Source organism: Molossus molossus, unplaced genomic scaffold (genome assembly GCF_014108415.1).
Source record: "Molossus molossus isolate mMolMol1 unplaced genomic scaffold, mMolMol1.p scaffold_m16_p_5, whole genome shotgun sequence".
Taxonomy (NCBI): domain Eukaryota; kingdom Metazoa; phylum Chordata; class Mammalia; order Chiroptera; family Molossidae; genus Molossus; species Molossus molossus.
In genome coordinates, this window is record NW_023425388.1 from 32473493 (window position 1) to 32494373 (window position 20881).

General features: G+C 33.2%; 1 pseudogene; it reads left to right on the top strand.

The window, feature by feature from the left end:
• Positions 1-19481, top strand: part of LOC118616907 — a 30667-nt pseudogene extending 11186 nt beyond the window's left edge.
• The last annotated feature ends 1400 nt before the right edge of the window (positions 19482-20881 follow it).

Consider the following 20881-nt stretch of genomic DNA (forward strand, 5'->3'; position numbering starts at 1 on the left):
CTTGATCAACACTTATTTTTTAAACATATTTTTTTTTATTTTAGAAGAATAAAAAGTAGGTAGACTTTTACAAGAATACATATTCCATGAACAGAGAGGGGGAATGCTTGTCTTTTGACTTCAGTGGGGACTTTAATGAAACAAATATAAATCAGAAATAGTATATTTCTAAACTAATACTCTCACCTTTTTGCCGAAAGAACAGGATTTTTGTAGTATATGCATTCCATGCTAATTTTATTTTTGAAGAAATGCATTTATTCACACTCCTTTCTTCTTCTCAAGTAGCTTCAAACCAGACTTCTCAGAAGACAAAGATTTTCTTTTGTAACTAGATCATAATAAAAAATAATAATAATAATAATAATAATAATAAATAATAAATAAAAATAGACCTTTGCATTTTTAAAAGGCCTAAAAGTTTTTGGAAATTGGCCATTCTAACTAAAAATGATTTAGCACTAAAAATTTCTTGTGTATTAGTTCTGGAAAGACTTTGAATGATTGTTATCATTTAAAGAGAAAGGGAGGAAGGAAAGAAGGAAGAAGGAAGGGAGAGGTCTTAATATTTTGTTGTTGTTGAGAGTGTTATAGATGTCCCCCATTTTTCACTCTTTTTCACCCTCCACCTGGCTCCTGCCCCTGGCCTTCACCTCACTATTGTCTTTGACCATTGGCTATGCATATATGCATATAAATTATTTGGTTAATCTCTTCCCACACCCCATCCCGTCTTCCCTCTGAGATCTGTCAGTCTGTTCCATGCTTCCATATCTCTGGACCTATTTTGTTAGTTAGTTTATTATAAGTGAAATCATGTGATATGTCTTTCTTTGATTGGCTTATTTTGCTTAGCAGAAGAGAGAAATCTTAATTTGTGTGAGGAGTGGGTGTAGGGCAAGGTCGATGATTTCAGATCAAATCTTTGAAATTCCTTGGGCATTACATTTATAATCTCTATATGATTGATATGCTATATAATTCACAAAAATCAACTATACTAAAATATAAGGCATAATAAGCAAAAAATCTATATGGTACATTTCTTGAAATTAAGGTCAGAGGTCATTTTAAATAAACATAAATCTTTTGTGAGCAAATAAGTTATACAGAGCACATTCCAGAAATTATGGGCAAAAATTGTGGGTCAGAGTTATGACAAAAGATGTTCCCTTTAGTTTAGTTACTTCTTTCCAAAAACTTTGCCCTTTTCTTCATGCTTAGACCCCAATCACTTATATTTTTCTTTTCTCATCTATATATTCATTTTTTTCTACCTATCTATCATCTATCTATCATCTATGTAACAGAAACAGAGAGATATGCTAGCCCAGAACTTAGTAAAAATACAGACTTAAGAAATAGTTGAAGAATGACTGGAAGTACTAAGAATCAAGTGCTAATGTAGTTGAATAAAGAGGGTGCTTTCTTTGTAAGAGCATTAATAAGTACTCATTATTTTCTAAGACAGTGTAATGGATAATGAGTTAACAAATACTATAGCAAAGGATGATAATCAGAAATAATCAACAAAACTAAAAACTAAAAAACTACATATATACTCAATGTGAAAATGTCCTTTGATAGATTACATAACGAGTATATTATCAGAAATAACATTATTTATTGTAAAGCCATTATATGTTTGGAGTTTTTGTTTATAAAAATGAAGGAATATTTTAAGTTATATATTTTAAAGGAGTATTTTAAACATCCTTTTATTGTGTCGACATGGATATTGAAATTAATAATGAAATAATTATTAAAATATGAGGAACCATCTAGGTGAGAGAAGTCACCTTATTTATTTTTCAAATATTTACTGGGAATGTTGTTTTTCTGATTTCATAAATGATCCCTTGGCTCTGCTTAAAGAACCTATTAAAAGGTAAAAGTAAACTCATCTACAAAAATATTTGTAACTCTACAGGAAAACAGAAATGGTAGTATAGTCAATAATCCTTTTCTGTCTTAAAAAAAATGAATAAGCATTTTGAGGTTTTCAAGTAATCAGACAAGCAGGAAAGAAATGAAGTCCCAGTTTGACAATTAACCAGAATAAACTAAAGCTCTGATGTCTGAAGTGATACAAGAAGTGACAGCATCACATCATTATTGCTCAGAAACCTTACAGCAGTTTATCAAACAAGAATTACTCATCAAAATTCTAATTTCAGTAAACATTTTACATAGGATTCTATTTATGTTACCACTGTAATTAGCTAGTTATTAATAATAGGAAAGGAGCAAAGGGGAGGTCAGACATTATAGAAGTGTCATTGGGCAGCTTCACTAGGTAGCTGCAACTTTGAACTCCCGAAGGAACCACCACCCTATTCCCTGAAAAACACTGGGAGAAGGGATCCAATGAAGGATAGACAGGTGTATGTCCAGTAAATTTGGGGTGACACAGGGAAGGTACTTGCTTCTCAGCCACAAATAAGAACAGGAATCATTGGCCAGAGTGGGTGTGACCACAGCAAGCATGCGAAAATTTGAGAATACATAATCTCCTAAACAAATGAGTTTGTTCTTTTGTGTTCTTGGCTTGCTCTCGACTTTCTTGCATTCACCCGTGTTTCCTTCATAGCCATATGGATCTTCAGAGCCCAAATGCAGTGGACTGATGGATTGCAGAGGGGAAATACAAATTAAGCTAGCCTGATACTAGACTGGACTGTGCAGACATGGAAAGGAAATTCTGGACACTGGCTCTGATTTTGGCTCTACTGAAGCCCGAGCTACACTTCTTCCATGACTAGACTAAGGGAAATATGACTTAGGAAACCCAGGGGTGTAATTCCGTGGAAATAAAACTTTCTACTATAGCTCATCCTTTTGTACAAATCTTAGAAAATTCTTTTTCTCAGAGTATTTAAAGAAATCCACCCCCATGAGAACCAGGGCAGATGAAGACCTCTACTATCCAGTAACACTTAAACATAGGAAATTAAAAAGTGCTTGATTGCATTAACTAGTCCTAAGAATTAGTGTAATTAATAATTTTAATTAACTTGGTTAAAGTTGAATGGTACTTTTCATTTTATTTTAAATTGCAGTATATGATTGATTGTTAAACCCTATAATTCTGTCTGAGGCACAAATATAAAAATATTTATTTAACAAAACCTTTTGTATATTTGTTTACACAAAAGAGTAGTATATTTCTACTATATTTTTAGTGGATACTTTTCATTTTACTTAAGAAAGGGTTGTAATCACTTTTTCATGTGCTATATTGTTGCTTTTATAAATTATTCACATCTTCTTCCAAGAAATCCCACCATTGGCCTGGTCATTTAATAAACTGTGGATATTGATAAATTCTGGAAATTAAAGTATATGAGCTAAGAGAAATAAATAAATGAATAAAATTTTGTCACATACATAAATACAGTCAAGTTTCTTGATCCTTTCTCTAGACAAAAAAAAAGGTAGATTAATTCTTACTTAATGGCTGTCACTTGCCTTCTAAGGCTCTGTAGGTCACTAGTCCATGGATTAGTTAGTGTTATCGAATAGGCTTCTCTGCTTTAATGAAAATGTTTTATATCTACACTTTCTAATATGGTAGTCACTGGGCACATGGGGCTATCGAAGATTAGGAATATGGCTAGCAAGACAGATAAACTACTTTTAAATGTTTATTTTATTTTAATTAATTTAAATTGAAATAGCCTGCCTCGGGGTAGGCTAAGGAATAGAGCCTGAAACAATTGCTTACATAAAAATTAGTTTGGGAATGCAATCCCAGGGAGCAGGAGTGACAGACAGGAAGCGACACAAAGGGAAAGTTAATGAAATGATGTATTATCAGATTGGACACTGATTCTAGCAAATGATGCTCAGTTTTGTAGGGCTTCTGAGGAGCTTTATGAAATTCATTTCAAAACTGTCCACACAGAAAATTAAAGAGAGAATATTCTTCCTTCAGTTCTCATTTCCCATTGACTGAGAATGTCACAGCCGTTAACTTATCCACAATTTAGAGTTACATATGCATGAGGAATGAGAGGTTTAACCAGAGACATCTCTCACAGGGGCATTGGAGGAAACTTGTAATAAGAAGGACAGTGATGGACATGGGCCCCAGGAGAGGCACTTTTGTGAGACTCTGTGTGTGACCACGGTCACCTTAGCACTTCATCAATAGGAGTCCGAGAGTTAGCTAAAAGATTTTCTCAGCAATAAGTGTAAAAGTTTTAAGTGAATAAAATAGATATGGTCTCTGATCTTGTAGAATTTAAGAATTAAGCTGAGTCGATTAGAAAGTAAAAAGTAAAGAAAAGATAATTAGAAATTTTGATAATTAGAAACTTGAGAGAATAAAGAAGGTATATGGAGAGAGCACAGTAGGAAGAGAGTTAATTTGACAGAGTGATCAGCAAGTCTCTCTAAAAAAGATACTATTAAAGCTAAAACATGGATGATGAAGAGAAAGCCTGGGGAAAAATATTGTGGAATCGATCAAAAACAGAAAAATATAAAGATAGCTGGTTTTCCAAAATGTCCCCTTGGGAGTTGAAAAGGAAATCCCAAGACCATTCACCAAACAGATAATGAATCCTATCAATTCAACCAATAAATAGTGCTGCCAAGATGATCCTTGTAGATTTAAACAGTTGTTAAGACTGTAACAGTACTCTGCTTTTCCCTGGTAAGCAATAACTGGGAAATTCTTTACAAAAAAGAAAATATATAAACCCCTTACTAAAAACTAAAAATAGTGAAGTAATACATTTTGCTTTCAACCTTGGTGGCAGAAACCATCTTTAAAATGGTAAATTGTTCACTGGGAAAACATGAAATCTGGAAGAGAGGAAAAAAATAGTTCAAAGAAAAAACAGTTAATTTATCGGCATATAAAAGAGAAATAGAACTGGAAGTATCTTTTCATCACTGATGCATGAAAATTTGACAGATTTCAGAACAGAATCTGACAGTGCTGAAATAACATTACTGAATTTGGGTGGCTAAATTAATTTGATTCTCCTTGGGAGTGTAGATTATCTTTAGTTTTTAATATCTCAGTATGGAAGATTTAATACACTTATTTGCAGAAATTAAATTTAAGGTAGAAAACAGAATGTTGAGCCAATCCAGCCAGGCACTACTTGCCAAGGAAGAAATCATAGATGTAAACTAACTTTTTAAACTATGTTTTATAGGAATCTAATTTCTTTCCATCTAACTTCCTACCCTTGGAATATTTTATTTTTACAGGAAGAATTGTCTTTAAATGTTTGCTTACCATTACTAAATTACCAAATTTAAATCAGAAGCAAATGTTTTCTTCCGACTTTAATTTGCAATCTCATTTTTACCCTGAAATCATCAGTTTTTAACAAACACAATTACCATGAAAAAATGTTCATATGTATTTATGTATTCTTTACAGTAACTCCATGAAGTATACACCATTTTAACTAAGTTTCACAGAAGAGGGAAAAAGGAGGCCCAGACATATTAAGTAACTTATTTGTCTTGTTCCCTTGTTCTTTTAGACTATAACAGTGTCTGGTAAAAAACACCTGTTTAAAAATTATTGTAACTTGTTGCTTGATCAAATCACTTTTGTATGCATCACTCTATAAATGCTAAAGGAAAACTCATGGTTTTGCTTTTCTCCATCTCATATTTTGCTCGTAGTCTAGATAAACACTCAACTTTTTCCAGCTAAAATCTATGAGTCATCCTTCAGTATTTTCTATTTCATGCTCTACATCTACCCAAATTTGTATTTAGAATCCAAGAATCATTTCAATTTAACATGTTTGAATGCAGCACCTGGGCATTCCTCTAAACCATATCAAGCCTTTATTATTACCTCTGTGTAATGTTCCTCTTGACCACTACCATACAATTTTCAAGGCATTCCCTATGGGGCTATTCCGTATTTCTGCTGTTTTATTTCTCTCCAAAGCATTAATCACCTATCAATTTACTGAATATTTTTTTTATTTATTGTATTTATTTTATGCTTTCTATCACATAAAAGGTAAACTCCATAGGAAATATTCCCCTGTCCCTAGAATAGTTTCTGAAACATAATAGGTACTCAATAAATACTTGTTGAAAAATTGGATGGATCAATCAATCAATCATGAATGGTTTACCAGAAACTGGGATATTTTGTGCCCTTTGTACCTCTCCAGCCTTACCTAATGCCACTCTCTTTTTTATTTTCTATAGCCACCCATGTGTTCACTCTGCCTGGTCATTCCTCATACGGCTGGATATTTTTCAATCCCTCACAACTCAGTTTAGAGGTAACAACCTCAGAGAAATCGTCCTATACTTCACAAAGTAACTTTCTACTTAGCACCAGTAATAATCTCTAAGCAATATGCAATTTGCATATTTTATGACACTTATTACAATCTATAGCTTCTAAAAAATTTGTTCCTGTACCTAGTTCCTATCTCTCTCCCTAATAGAATATGTGACCATTAAGGGCATAAACAACCATGTTGTATTGATCATTGTACCTTCAATCAACCTAGTGCCTGGAATATAATTGAAATGAAGTTGCTGGAGAGGGAGAAAGGAGAATTTTAAATTTAATAAAGTTAACTCTGTATAACAGAATTATTGGAGGCACTTCCATAATATTATTTATCTATATTAATTTTTATTTCACACATATGATTTATTTGCTAAATGATTTACATATTTAAAAAGACACAATAGCATTGACTATAATTACTATTTCCTTACCTTTTGTTGGGCCTTCTGCACACTATGTGGGTTCAAAAAACAAGTTTCTAGGTGGGTAGATCCTAATACATTGGGCTATATTTACTCTCAAGCAGAAAGATAGCATAACAACATAGAGCAATGGCTTTCACCAGACCTCATTCTGGACACAGGCCTGATATCGGTCATCCTTCTAGACTTCATTGGTTGATGACATTTTAAAAAGATTTATTATGTTATTCTTTAGTCCTCACTCATTTACTTAATTTGTCAATTCCAGGTTCTGCTTTGGAATAAAAGCTGCACTTTATGATTTGCCATTAAGATTCCCAGGGGGCTATTTTAAATTCCCAAGAGGTTTAGAAGTTCTGATAGGTGGTCCCTTGCTCTTTTATTATTTCTTCTCTTTTTTTTTTCCTCCTTATCTCTTTTTATCATAAAGTTTTCTATCGGGGGCCCTTTGGTAGCAAAAATAACCAAGTCAATCACCAGAGTCCTAATATATGGGATGACAACGTTTTGTAGAATAAAATTCATTTGTGAAGAAAAAAACACCTTTTTTTCTGAACAGGCCTCATTTCTCTCTTCAGTAACTTCCTTTCTAATTCTCCTCAGTATTTTCACCCTTTCCTGCAAGTGTTCATGATTTAATATAAGGTTCTTACTGCTTTGCTCTTTCACTAGTTGTTATGAAATCTCATTGTTTAAAGTATTACATCTAATTCCATTTCACACTCTGTTTTCTTCATGTATCCAGTCTGAGGCGCCTACTTATTTCTCAGACATATTTATTTGGAGGGTTCACTTCCATTTTAAATTATATATGACAAGAACATAATTCCCATTTAATTTTATTTCATTGCAAGAGAACAAAAAAAGACAAAATGATAAAAAGCACATTTTTAGAAGTTTATTCACTTTGCTACTATGTGAAAAGACACACATTTTTTTTGCATTACATGAATTAAAAATACAAAATGATGTATTTAATTTTTGACATGATTACATTTAAAACATGAGAGTTAGTACTTAGTTCATTTTATATGCAAATATAATTTTTAGAAAACTTTTTTTATAGTTTTCTAAATTAAAAAAGAATTCCAGTTATGCTGTTCTTTGCATACAAAATGAACCAAGAACCCACCATAGTGCAATTTGAATTAATGTGTTCAAAGAAATGGTGATAGATTTTTTTCCTGAGTATTAAATTTATTCAAATAATTAATTCTATTTTCTGAAATCGAACTAGCATTTATTGAACCATAGGAACACAATTAAAACAGATGCAAAATATCTGGATTGTTGTTCATTTTCTAATTCAACACATTTCTTGCATTTGGTTTGCTTCGTTTTTGTTCTTAATTACTAGTGTTTTCAGGCACTAAGGTATACACTGAGCAAAATACGACATTCTTAGGTCTCACTTGTTACCTGAGTCTGTCCTCAGCATTTTATGTATTTATTTACAGTATGCATCATATACAAGGAACCTGGCCTTCGTATGCTGAGAACTGTCCAGGGTCTGATATTTTACTCTACCTGAAAGCTAACAAGTTAGCCTGGTAGTTTTATAGATGCTGTGAAAAGACATGAAACTCAGGTCTGAAAAAAAACAATAACAAAACAAACCAAAACAAAACAAAACAAAACAAAACAAAAAAACCCAAAACTTTACTTTTTATAGCACAGTAAGAAACATGAGCTTCATGTTTGCATTGGTTAACCTTGACCCCCAAGTGCAATGGGATTGGCCTAGAGGGGTACCGTGCCAAGTAGGTTTGTGACACGGTTTAGAGATGCTGAGACTGAACATCTTCCAGTCTTTGAAACAGTGTGCTGAAAAACCTGAGCAACTTTTGCCTGGAGGAAGACATTCTCTTTATCATCCTGGTCTGGAAACAAATCTGCCTTCTGCCCTAGAAGGTGACATTATCTCTATCTTCCAAAGCCATTTTTTTCTACAAATGTTCTCACAAAGATAGTCCAGATATAAATTGATTCAATACCTGCAGAAATCGCCAAAAGCATTGTCTCTTGTCGAGCCTTATAAAGAGATGATTCCTGACCCCAAGCGGTTCACAACATAGTGGATGTGAAAGGCATATAAGCTAAAGCCCCTATTTTCCCAACTTTTATGCAACTTGAAACTTTGTGCTGTTTGAAAATTAAGACATGATATACATGTACTCAAAGCTATCTCTTCCTTTATGATTTTCTCCTTTGATTTTATTCTGAGGTAGTTTTTATCCATATTAACAAACTAGTTCAGGAAGACTCATTTTGGTTCTAAAATTTGGTTTCCATTTAGAATAGCCATAAAAATTACTATATAATTTGATAGTGTCAATTGGAAGACAAATTGATTCAGCGAATAAAAACAAAAGTTGAGGAGACATCTGTTTCATTTGTAAAGATTTGTTATTTTAATTAAAAATTAATGTCAACATGTGGGTGAGTTGTACTTTCAAAGTTACAGTAATTTAATAAGTCATTCTCTGATGCATAATGAACTTTGGAAAATATAAAAACTAGTATAAATCTGTATCAAATAAGTTAGGGAATGTTGATAAAACTATTTAAAGGGAAAAAACTCTATGTTTATCATATCTTAAACTTTCAATTGTATTTTAATTAAACAATCAGTCAAAACAAAGGTAAATTACATATATATTGCTTTTAAAATTTTATAAAGGCATACATTTATAATTTTTTTATTTAATAAGAGGATAAATGAAATAATGAATAAATAAAAAATAGGTTTGCTTACTTTTATAGTTTTAATATTTACCTCAATATAAATATTTGGTTTATGTTATGTTCTTAATTCAGTTATCCAAGGATATATAATAGGTCTCCTTAGTGCCAGACAGATACATTATTTTAAAAATTATCTAATGCCACATCCTTATAGCAGAATTTGAACTTAGCTGAAAATTTAGAGAAATATATTTATAAATAACATTTATGCAAATCAATATGCATTAAAATATAAAAACGATTCCCGGAAGCCAAAAAGTGACTTCTACTATTCATTAAGTATGAAAGTTAAAACCATTCCCTTCCGTGTAATAAAAAATAAAAAGATAAAAATATGTTACTTTGGAAGGAGTCAGAAATATTTCTAAACATGTAGTTTTTATCTAGCATTATTATGATTTTATTTTTACCCTTTGGTTTGGAAAATTTCAAACATATTCAAAATTTGAGAGGGTAGTGTAATGAATCTCCACTTACTCATGAAGGACAATATTGTTTTATCTATACATCTATTTACTTCCCTATTTGCTTTGTTATATAATAAACCCCACATATCATTTTATTTAATTATAAATATTTCATGAGTATAGATTTAAATTATTTTAATAGAAATGTTTTGAAATTATAAAAGTTTAAAAAGCAAGAAAGAAGAGTAAATGTAGTTGAAGTTAAAAATCAAGTAGTCTTTAGTATCATATTATAAACATTAATCACACGATACATCTATAAACACATTGGATTATACATTGCAGCATATATAAAGAAATATTTGCCAAACATACAGACCTTAAAGAATTTACCATTTTTTTAGGCAAATAAAATGTAGACAAATTAATAGTAAAATAGCTTGAATTAGTGTTTTAGAGTACTTACCAGATGGAATATTAAGGCAATCCATAATTGAAATGGTATATAACAAATTTGTGAGTTTAAAAGAGGATGATAACACATGGTTTATTCACTATTAAAGAGGTGAGGAGAAAAGCTATCAGGTAGTTTTGATAATGCATCACTTTTTCATTTTTTGGAACAACGGTGTATAATTTTATAAATATTATTTATTAAATTCATCTGACTTCACATTTAATTTAATTTCCTCCACTGTTCTATCATGTTTCATTTATTCTCATACAGAGCTCTTCTGAGAGCATGTTTTCAATAAATCACACAAGAATTCTCATCTAAAAATCTTTTTTTAGAGACCATAACCTAAGAGTTAACCACAGGAGAGAACCAGGCAATAGATGTTAAGGATGTAATTCTGGAGTTGTATTATTCCCCAAGTAGTGGGCAATAACCCCATCACTCTATGTTCCAATACTTAGTCACTGGAGAGATATAAATAATATCTACCATGCTGCAGTATTAGCAATGTAATTATTAGAATATATACCTGCATGAAACTGAGAAGAATCTTTTAAAAACTTTGAGTGTATAGAGTTGGCTAATGTGCTCATATTAGAAAATGCCCACCTTTAGTTTGAAGACTCTGACAAAGACTTAATTGCGAAAAGTGCCTCACAAATCAATGTTGACTTTTTCAGGAATTTCCCCATCTCTCATCCTGTCAGATAGAACAATAGTGGGGTCCCCTGTCAGCCTGGTCTGACTGGGCCAGGCAAAACATGCTAAAATCATGCAAAAAGGAGCTGCAGGCCCTGGCTACAGGTACCAGGACAACTTGTTTTTTGTTGACAAATTGATCAAATTAGTTCATCTAGAAAGGGCAATTATTGACTCAGCTAGGGGTCTGCACATTTTTCAGATGTGCATTTATTTACTTTACTGTTTGGTAACTCATTCTTATTTTGCAGTAAAACCCCTCCACCTACATACCTTCCAAAGAGGTCCTTCTAAAGGGCTCTCTGTCCATCCTTTCTACTGATTTTAGCCAATATAGGAGTGAGCAGATCTGAAACCAGCCAATTAGAACATGGAAAAATCAGAAGAGTAGAAAAATTCAGGGGAGTGAAAACTGTCAGTCAAGAGGAAAAAATGCCCCGTGGCATCTGGAGGTCAGGCATTTTGCCTTCCAGAGAGATGGGTCCTAAAGAATCTAGTCTCAGTCAGCAAAGATTGGCTTCTGCAGCTTCCTCAAAAATGCTGCTCAACTCCACATCTATACAGCACGTACGCAATGCTATCAACTTTGTTTGTTTAAAAAGACTTTATTTTTTAGAGCAGAAATCTGTTCATAACAAAATTGAGAGGAAGATACAAAGATTTCTCAACCCCACTGTTCCCATGTATAGTTTTGCCCCCCATTTTCAAAATTCTGCAACAGAGTGGTACATTTGTTAAAGCTGATGAACCTATACTGATGCATCATTATCATCCAAAGTCCATAGCTTACATCACAGTTCACTACTGGTGTTGCACATTCTATGCGTTTGGACAAATGTACAATAAAATGCATCTACCGTAATAGTATCATACAGAATAGTTCCAGGTTCTAAAGATCCTATGGGCTCTACCTATTTATCTTTTTCTTACGTTAAACCCTAGCAACCATGTCTTTTTACTGTCTCCATAGTTGGAATCATTCAGTATGCTGCCTTTTTTGCTTGGCTTATTTCACTTACAAACATGTATTTAAGGTTCTTCCACATTTTCTCATAGCTTTATAGCTCATTTCTTTTTAGTGCTGGATGCATCACAGTTTGTCAACTCCCCTATTGAAGGACATTTTGGTCACTTCCAAATTTTGGCAGTGATGAATAAAGTGGCTATAAACACCTGTCTGCAGGTTTTTATGTAAACATACATTTCCAATTCACTTGGGTAAATACTAAGAAGTGTGATGTCTAGATCATATGCAAAGAATATGTTCAGTTTTGTAAGAAACAGCCAGTCTTCCAAAGTGATTGTACAAGTTTGCATTCCCATCAGCAATGAATGATTTGCTCCACATTCTTGTCAGCACTTGGTGTCAGTGTTCTGGATTTTGGCCATTCTAATAAGTGTGCAAAAATATCTGTTGCTTTAATTTGCATTTCCCTGCTAATATATGATGAGAAGCATTTTTTTCATATGCTTATTTTTTCATCAGTATATCTTTTTTGGTGAAGTGTTTGTTAAGGTCTTTGGTCCATTTATTAAAAATCAGGTTTATTTCTTGTTGTTTTAAGAGTTCTTTGTATATTTTTATCAGATGTGACTTTTGCATATATATTCTTCTAGTCTGTGGCTTCTCTTTTATTCACTTCACCGTGTTTTTTACAGAGCAGAAAAGTTTGATTTTAATGAAGTCCAACTTATCATATCTTTTATTTATACATTGAACTTTTGGCATCATATCTAAAAAGTCACCACCAATCCCAAGGCCATCTATAGTTTCTCCTTGGTGTACAGATTTAATTTTTAAATTTAGACCTTATTACTTGGAATTTCTCAAGTGTAAGATTTTTTTTTAGAATTACCCTATTTTTAATGAGCTGCATTTACTTTTTTACTAGAAAGAAGATGATATTGATAAAGTCTCTGTTGCTCTGGCATTTACATATATAAACTATTAGTTGTATCATGTACAATTAGTCAACTTATCTGATAAGTTTTGTCTTGTAAAATTTATTTTCGGCAAAGCATGCTAAATGGGGGCAAAGTATAGCTCTGATTTTTCTACCCACTTAAAAATGTGGAATTTTTACATTCTGCAGCTAAGTGTGAACTCTAAGTTCTCAAAAGTTCAAATCTCCCTTTGGTCTGTGCTTCGTATTAAATCTACATTTTCAATAGTTTATATAATACCCTGTGCTTAGGAATTTTACTTGCCTCTAGTCTTTGTTTAATGTGTTGTATGTAACCTGTTGTATTATTCTCTCCAAATTAGTTGAGTTACTTTTAGTAATATTTTATTATCTCTACAGTTAATCAACACACAGGTCATTACTAATTAGTCAGCCCTCTCCTTACCAGGTTATGCACTAAGCAGGAAGATTAAAGGCAGAGTTGAAAAGAATTGCATTCCATTTCCCAAGTAAATGCAAATTTCCTCTGGCTGTGCTCCTGGATGAAAAGCCATGTTAGCACGGTGCATCACTGGTTTTTCCTTCATCTTTATGAACTCCCTTTCTCCTTGAAACCACATCAGGTATAACAAAATTAATAGAGAAGACAATTACCATCTCAAGCTCCCACTGACCTCTCTCATTTGTCAGATTTGTACAACTTTGCACCAGTTAAATTTATAGTATTATACTAACAATTAGTACGTAAACATTAATATTTTTATTAAAACAATTTTTAATGATCAACAGGGATATTGTATTACTTCAGATTCACTATACAAAATCTTGGATTTGGTAAATCTAGTAGTTCCCGGTTTAACATATCTAAATAAAAGCTGTTAGGTGTAGGGGAAGTGAATGTGTTTCCAATTCAGTTATAATAGTCATACCAATGATTCCTTTTGCTATTGTGAGGATCACACTTTTTTCACAATAAAATCCATCTTAGAGATTTAAAAAGACAAAAGAAAGAAATGCAAGATCCCAGGAATGTGTATTACTGTCTAGGTAGAAATGAATATTTGTTATGCAATTTTGGCCAAGTTGATTCTTAAAGAATTACAATTTTGTACTTAATTGAAAACAGTGTGAGTTAAACATTTGCTTATTATTAATTTTGAAAATTATAGAAATTATGTTTACAAAACCTCTGGTACGAGAGGAGTGATGTCATGCAAAATGGTGGAGCAGGAAGGTGTGAGGGTGTCTCTCCAACCAGGCAACCACTGAAATGAGAATAGAGATAGGAACAAACTGTTTTGGAACTCTGAAGCTTGACTGGACACACAACAATGGGAGCACGCTGGATGAAGGGGAAGACTATTGTTCCTACGTACAAGTCGTGTGGGGAAACGTGTCTTTGATCCCCATTTCTAAGCCACGCTAGACCATAGGCGAGGGTTCAAGTTTCTGGAGCAGCTGGCTGGTGCTCTCTAGGCCACAGCTACTTTCCTCTTTAGCATTTATGGGAAGATTTAAAGGGCCAGTACACTTTTACCTTGTCCCCCTTTCTGAAGCCAGGGATGTAAGAAAACCTTTGTCTGGTTACTAGCTGACCACAGAGGTAACAAAACAGAAATGTTGATATCCCACCCAAAAGCCAATACACACTTTACCATAATAGAGGGAAAAGTCATAAGTGGACAGTACCGATGCCTAACAAGCAGAAATCTGCAATCCCTGAGGAGTGGGAGAATAAGATTTTCAGAATTAGTAGATTAAAGTCTCTTCAACAAATGGTTCTGTGTGTACTAGATATCCACATGCTAAATAATGGAATTGGACCTTTATTGTATGTCATATAAATAAACTCAAACTGGATTAGACTTTAACTGAAACTACAAAACTCATAGGAGAAGATTTTCATGACATTGGATTTGGAAATTACTTTTTTTTTTTTTTGGATGTGACATTAAAAACACATAAGAAAAGCAAAAATAAAAAAATTGACTTCATCAAAATTAAAAGCTTTTGTTCATCAGAAGACATTATCAATATAATCAGAAGGCAACCCAGAGAATGGACGAAAATATCTGCAAATCATATATCTGACAAGGGATTAATTACCAGATATATAAAGAACTCCTAAAACTTAACAGCAACAACCACAATGAAACAAGCAGTCCAAATTGGAAATGGAAAAGTAATTTGAAAACAATATTTCTCCAAAGAAGAAATAAACATTACCAATAAGCACATGCAAAGATGCTTAACATAAGTAGTCATTAGGGAAATACCTCATGTCATAATTTAACTCTCTTGCATATTTACTCTGTGCCTTTCTTAGCTTCACTGACAAATATTAACACCAGCTAAAACAACTCAGAGATGGTGATGATATAATTTGGTATATTACATCAAATCATATTTGGTATATGATATAATTTCTGTGTTTCATTTCTTGTACTACAAGGTGAGTGTCAACCTGAACAATGATTAATTCATTAACGTATAAATATGAGTGGCCGAGAGGTGTCTTCCAGATAACACTAGTGTGTGTGTCTGTGTGTGTGTGCATATCTTAACTGAACTTCTATAAGTTTAAAATAATAATAATTTCAAATATTTGATATTAAAAGCAACCTCTAGTCTTTATATTTGGTGTTGAATTTAAGTTATATTTCACTATAACACATTATTTGTAGCTAAGATTAAAAAGGTTAGGAATAAATTTGAGTTTAGAATGGTCAACATTAAAGGGACTAATTAAAAAGATGAACTTCATTTTCTCCCTTTTGTCAGAACAACTTCTATTATTTCCTTTGACACCACTGGAAAACTTAATTTACCGCCTGTGAACACCAAACACTCACTGGAAAATTAATGAACACTATTCTATTTCTCTCTCTCTCTCTCCCACCCCACCTCTCTCCCTCACTTTTCTCTCCTTTATTCTCTTCTTTTCTTCCTAAAACCTTTAATTGTGAAAAGTAAGATTTATTTTATGTCTAAATAAATTATTTCAAGAGCCTAATTAGTTATCTCTAACTTTAGGGCTTTGAGATAATTACTTTGTAATATAATTGTTCTTAAGAGTAGAATTCCTATTGAGCTTGTGTTATTTTGCTTTCTGCTTTATTTATATTAGTTATCTTTAAATGTGGGTGTAATATAAGGTTAGAAAATATTCCACTAGTATAAAATCATGTTCTATCAACATCAGTGTATTGTTTCAAAGAACAATAACACACATAATAGCGTTTGTTTTCCATGATTTTGTATTTGTAATGTGTTTTTTTCAGATATGTGTCCTGTGAATTTCTCTTAATCTATTTCCCTATTTATTTTCTTCATAATGTCTTTTCAAGGGCACAATTTCTAAATTTTGATAACTAATTCATCTCTTTTTAATCTTTTATGGTTTGTGCTTTTTGTAGCTTACCTTAAGAAATTTTTGCCTAGCTCAAGATCACAATAATCTTCTCCTATCTTTTTTTTAGATTTTTATTATCTATTTTTATTTAATTTTGGCATATGATATAATTTCTGTATTTCATTTTTTTCCATGTCTGTATGTTATATTTGTGATAAGGAACAATATGGCAACTATTTTTGTTTTTTTTTATCCTCACCCAAGGACATTTTTGATATTTTGTTTAGATAGAGTGGAAGGGAGAGAGAGAGAGAGAGAGAAACATCGATGTGAAAGGGACACATCGAGTGGTTGCCACCCGCACGACTCAACCAGGGCCGGGGACAAACTGCAACTGAGGTACGTGCCCTTAGTGGAAACCAAACCCAGGTCTCTCCAGACCATAGGCCGACACTCTAACCGCTGATCCAAACCGGCCAGGTCATCCTTATATGTGCTTTCTTTTTCTTTTTATTTATTTATTTATTTTTTGGTACGTGCCCCTAGCGGGAACCGAACCTGGGACTCTCTGGTCCACAGGCCAACACTCCAACCGCTGAGCCAAACCAGCCAGGGCAGCAATTATTTTTATGTAAGTGAAAAATTTTGTATAAATAATGGATCAATTTCAAGTTACTAAGTCAAGGTGTCTCAAAAGAGTGAAGACAACAAATGTTCCCACAATGTATTTAGCAGCATACATCTTTCGGGGAACAATGTTTTCCAAATAATTTGAACTGGAATACATTTATATCCTAATAGATACATTTTATTTGGTGAACATAATTCATGTAGATTTAAAATATATAAAATTTGAATATATCACTTTGTAATGAGCTATTTCAAAAAGAGGGAGATATTTTGCTGTAGATAAGTAAATGATGAACTATGATTCTAATAAGCAATGTTCAATTTCCTTCCAATTAAGTAAGCTTATTAGGGAAGTACCCAATAGCTTTCATTATTATTAAAATAATTAGTCCACTGACTAACATTTTGAAGGTGAAATATCTTAAAATTTATTGATAACATCAAGTTATATTTCCACTAAAAGTCATACAGGGTAGTGAGAATTTTATGTTATTTGATACAAGAACTACCTGCTTCATTAGTCTATAACTTCCTTTTAGGAAATAGTTACTGTATTGGTCAGGCTTTTCCAGAGAAATAAAATCAAACAGGAGATGTATATATATATTGTCATATATGGCCGATTTATTAGATTTATTATAGAAATTGGCTCACATGGTTATGGAAGTCAAGAAATCCCATGATCTGCTGTGTGCAAGCTGGAGGACCGGGAAGCCAAAGGTATAATTTAGTTCAAGTCCAATGGTCGAAGAATCAGGATATTGATGGTATAGGTCCAGATCTGAGTCCAAAAGCTGAGAACCAGAAGAACTGATGTCTAAGGGCAAAAGATGAATTTCTTGCATCAAACACAGAGAGAGAACAAATTCAGCCTTGCTCTGCCTTTTAGTTCTTTTCTAGCCCTGAATGCATTAGATGATGCTCAGCCAAATTGGGGAGGGCCATCTGCTTTACTCAGTTTACCAATTCAAATGTTAATCTCTTCTGGGAGCACCTTCACAGACATACTTAGCCTAGCCAAGTTGACACCTAAAATTAACCATCACGGTTATGGTATACTATTTCTACATCAACTTCACACTTCTGGATCATTTCAAATACATATCATTTCAGATAGAAAGGCATAGTTGTTTTGTTTTGTTTGTTTGTTTTTTCATTGATATTCTCTCTCTCCCTCAAATTGTATTATGTTCACAAGCGTTTTCCTCTTTAGCTTGGTGTTGGGACAACTGGATATACAGATGCATTAGAATGAAACTGGACCATTCTCTTACATCACTCACCAAAAGTAACTTGAAGTGGATTAAAGACATAAATTTAGGACCTGAAACTGTAAAAATCCCTAGAAGAAAACAGGGGAAAATCTCCTTAACTTTAGTTTTTGCAATAATTTTTTTTTCATGACATCAAAGCACAGGAAACAAAAGCAAAAACAAGCAAACAAAAAAAGTGGGACTCCATTAAACTAAACACTTCTCCACAGTAATAGAAACCTCCAACAAAATGGAAAGGCAAACTACAAAGTGGGAGAAAATATTTCCAAATTATATATCTGATAAGGAATTAATAATCTGAAATAGAAAAGGCCCTCATACAACTCAATTGCAAAAACAAAAACAAAACCCACAAAAACAAAAACAAGTCCCTGCCCCACCCCCAAAAACATGCATACAAAAAGGCAAATAATCTGATTTAAAAATAGACAAAGACCCAGAATAGACATTTTTGTAAAATAGACATGTCCAACAGGTATGTAAAAATGTACTTAACATTACTAATCATCATGTACAGACTTTTCCAATCTGTACCATTGCAGTTAATATATGAAAGAATGAAAACAAAAACCCAGATCTGGTGATAGGTTGTTCTATCTTCCCATGACATAATATTGTTCTCAATTATGCATAGGGCAACAGCAAATGAAGATTAGGACCGTTACTTTGTTTGCCACTGTGGCCACAGCCATAAGTAACTGTGCTCAGGCTTCAGAAGAGGCTCATCTCCAATGTCTTCCACTGTGGAAAAAAATAAAAAATAAAGGTCTGACTGGACTCCAATGAGATCAGTGAAATTGCCAGCGCCAGCTTCCATCAACAAATCTAGAAGCTGATCAGTGATGGTGGCCTGATCTCCCTAAAGTCTGTAACTGACCATTCCTGGACTCAATGACAAAAAAACATCGTGAAAGGGAAGGTATATAGTTATAGGTAAGAAAAAGGGTACTGCCAATGCTGAAATGATGGAGAAGGTAACCTGCATGAGAATTCTGTTCCAGCTGCTAGGAAGGTACCGTGAACCTAAGAAGATTGTAGCATATATCACAGCCTGTACCTGAAAGCATACAGAAACATGTTAAAAAACTAGCCAATTCTCATGAAACACAACCACGAGATAAAGGCAGATAAGGCTCATAAGCAGCTCCTGGGTGATCAAGCTGAGGCCAGCAGGTCTAAGACCAGGGAAGCATCAAGCCCCATGAAAAGTAGAGGAAATTATGGTACAGAAGGAGGAAATTATCAAGACTGGCCAAGGAGGAAGAGACGAAATACTCAATTTCCATCTCTGTTGTATGTACATAGTGGCCTCAGCAATTACATAGGTCAATCATTGAATAAAACAAATCTTTATCTACCAAAATAAAAGAGTAAGACTCATAGAGGATTCTAAATATTTAGAAACACCAGTGTTAATATCTAGACACACATTTTTACTTTATATAAAGTAATAAAAAATTTAAACAATGGACCTATTTGCATATGAATATATTAATAACACTTTACGTTAATTAGTCATTCCACACATATTTTGTTCATTTTAACTGATATCTAGGTAATGGCAATTATTTTCCTTTAGCAAGAAAAATCTAGGTAATTAACTTTTTTTTTCTTTTTGGAAATTAAAGCATATTTACATTAAGACTTTTATGATAGCATTCCTACACTAGGGTTATTTACCTTAAAATTTGGTTCATCAAGATATTACTGATAATTAGAATTCGTCTGTTTAATGTCATAAAAATAAGTTTTTTATTATAAATACAGTATCTGATTGTCTAGCCAGTGTGGCTCAGTGGTTGAGCGTCAACCCATGCACCAAGAGGTCACTGGTTCAATTCCTGGTCAGGGCACATGCCCAGGTTGTGGGCCAAATCCCCGGTGAGGGGCATGGCATGCAGGAGGCGGCCAGTTGATGTCCTTTCTCATCGATGTTTTTATCTCTCTCCCTTCCCCTCTCTCTAAAATCAATAAAGATAAAAAAAAGACAGTATCTGAAAGGTAGAAGAAAACTGAGCTATAATTTCAAAGGACAAATCAACTTTTTAGATACTAACTCTGAATATTATGTCAGCTTTATATGTTCTTTACTATTTTCTGTCTTTAAAATATTTATTAGGGGAGTTCATGCCATCTCGAAGGATAAGAGACCTTTCTTTCTTACAGCTGCATATTATTCCATTGTGTACACATACCATTGCTTTTTAATCCACTCATCTATTGATGAACTTGGGCTGTTTCCAGATCTTAGCTATTGTAAATAATGCTGCTATGAACATGGGCGTACATATATTCTTTCTGATTGGTGTCTCAGTTTTCTTAGTGTATATTCCTATAAGTGGGATCACTGGGTCAAATGGTAGTTCAATTTTTAACTTTTTGAGGTAACACCATAGTGTTTTCCACAGTGGCTGCATCAGTCTGCATTCCCACCAGCAGTGTACTAGAGTCCCCTTTTCTCCACACCCTCACCAACACTTGTTGTTTGATGATTTGTTGATGGGGGCCATTCTGACAGGTGTGAGGTGATACCTCATAGTGTTTTAATTTGCATCTCTCTGATGACTAATGATGTTCTAAGTGAAACAAACCAAGCAGAGAAAGACAACTATCACAATATCTCACTTATTTGTGGAATATAATGAACTAAACACACTGATGAACAAAATTAACCCAGAGACATAGAGTTAGGGTACAGACTGCCA